Source organism: Muntiacus reevesi, chromosome 5, assembly GCF_963930625.1.
Source record: "Muntiacus reevesi chromosome 5, mMunRee1.1, whole genome shotgun sequence".
NCBI lineage: Eukaryota > Metazoa > Chordata > Mammalia > Artiodactyla > Cervidae > Muntiacus > Muntiacus reevesi.
Window position 1 is genome coordinate 26204387 of NC_089253.1, and position 2481 is coordinate 26206867.

The 2481-nt window shown below is 40.6% G+C and overlaps 1 pseudogene; it reads right to left on the reverse strand.

Moving 5' to 3' along the window:
- Nucleotides 1-907, reverse strand: LOC136168991 (olfactory receptor 8B3-like; annotated as a pseudogene).
- Nucleotides 908-2481: the final 1574 nt, after the last annotated feature.

Here is a 2481-nt window from a genome sequence, read left to right on the forward strand (position 1 = left end):
TCAAAATTTCAGCATCCTCAGGACTTTTCTCAGAGCAAGTTTAACATCTTTGTTCCTTAAGCTGTAAATTAAGGGATTCATCATGGGAACCACATTGGTGTAAAAGACAGAAGAGAATTTTCCCTTATTCATGGGCATAGAAGATGGTTTGAGATACACAAATGCACTAGATCCAAAGAACAGAGAAACAGCAATGATGTGGGAACTGCAGGTGCTGAAGGCTTTAGACCTGCCCTCTGTGGAGCTGATGTGGAGGATGTTGGAGAGGATGAGGCCATAAGAGACAAAGATGGTGAGACTGGGAAGAATGATGTTGATTCCTGACACGATGATAATTTCCAGCTCAAGGATGTAGGTACTCGTGCAGGAGAGCTGCAGCAGAGGGTAGGTGTCACACAAATAATGGTTGATAGTGTTTGTATCACAGAAGGTCAGTCTCAACATGCCTCCAATAAGGGTCACGGCATCCAAAAAGGCCATCAAGTAGGAAATGAGCATAAGGCTGGAACACACTTTAGGGGACATGGCAGCATTATACACGAGTGGGCTACAGATGGCCACATAGCGGTCATAGGCCATTGATGTCAGTACATAGCATTCAGAAATACCAAAAAAAAGTGAAGAAGTAAAGCTGAATCATGCACCCTATGTAGGAGATAATCTTCTTCTTTGATATGATGTTTATCAGCATTTTAGGTGTAAAAACAGAAGAATAACAGAGATCTATTAAGGACAAATTAAACAGGAAAAAGTACATAGGGGTGTGCAGGTGTGAACTCAGCCCAATTAGAATGATCAAGCTCAAATTTCCCATCACGGTGACCATATACATTACTAGAAACAGGAGAAACAGGGGGAGTTGAAGAACTGACTGGTCTGTTAATCCCACTAAAATGAACTGAGTCATGAAAGAGTCATTCCCTGGAGCCATTCTTCTCTAAGGTGATCTGTGAAAACAGGGGAGAAGGGTTACATAGAGGAAAAAGAGTATTTCTCACATCTCCTCACATAAAGAGATGTATGCACTAGGAATGATTGTGAATAGCCCAAACTGGACCCATAGATTTTACTTATCATTACCATGGAAACGAGTGACATAAATTTCCATTATAAATGCTTTACAAACTAAAGCATTTGTAAAGCACACAAAGCATATTTGATGCTTTGTAAAGCACCAAAATGTAGCCTTTTATCCAAAGGAATAATGGTGGCTCAGGGGTAAAGAATCAATCTGCAAGACACAGAAGAGGCAGGTTTGACCCATGGGTCAGGAAGATCCCCTGGAGAAGGAAATGGCAACCCACTCCACTGTTCTTGCCTGGAGAATCCTATGGACAGAGGAATCAGGAAGGCTACAGTCCATAGGGTTGCAAAGAGTCAGAAATGACTGAGCAACTGAACAACAATGGAAAAGAAGTGTGAACGAGGACACTTTCCCTTCTCTCATCTCACCATTATTTCATTCACTTGGATCCTCTCCTCACCTCTCCTCTTCTTTTGGCAGCAACCCCAAAAGCCTGGTTTTTGCCTCTAGTGCGCATAAGACTATACAGGGTAGGAACAAAGAATATTGCTTCCAATTTATTTAAAAAAACAAACAAACAAGGTAAGAGGAACTAATGTCTAGGACAGTTTTAGTTACTCCATATCTGTTCAGTCGCTCAGTCATGTCTAACTCTTTGTGACTCCATGGACTGCAGCATGCCAAGCCTCCCTGTCCACCACCAACTCCCGGAACCTACTCAAACTCAAGTCCATCAATTCGGTGATGCTACCCAACCATCTCATACTCTGTCTTCACCTTCTCCACCTTCAATCTTTCCAAGCATCAGGATCTTTTTCAGTGAGTCAGTTCTTCACATCAGATGGCCAAAGTATTGGAGTTTCAATTTCAGTCTCAGTCCTTCCATATACCACAGAGCAAAAGTTATAAAAGTAGAAGAAAAAGTGTTCCATCCATGGAGAAGAAACTTACTAAGAAACTGCATCTCTTGTGTCTGTAAATGATTCTGAACATTCCCTACTCTTCCCTCAAACAGATTTCTCTGCAAGATTCAGTTGAATCTCAGGACTGCACAAATAGGAAATGAACTGTCATACCTTAGGTTCTCAGTCTCCCTCTCGAACCAGGAAAACATGAATAGAAATGAAATTCAGAAACTCACCCTCTTAAGGCAGAATACCCCAGGGCTTGCTTCTTGTTTTTACCCCATAGTCCTGGAAGGGCAATTTCAGTTTCTGAGGATTTGGTTCATTGATTTTAAGAAATCATCATCTGTAATTAATTTTTTATATGCCCTAGAATTCTTTCAGAATTAGAGGTTATAGTTTTGATTACAATTTCAGTCCTATCCAGCAGCAGAAAGAAATAAATAGTTGTTATTATTATCACTTTGACCACATAGGAAGTTACAGAGGTTTTAATGTGAGTGTAATGATATAACATACTCAGATATAGATATGGCAGCATCTTGTTCCATC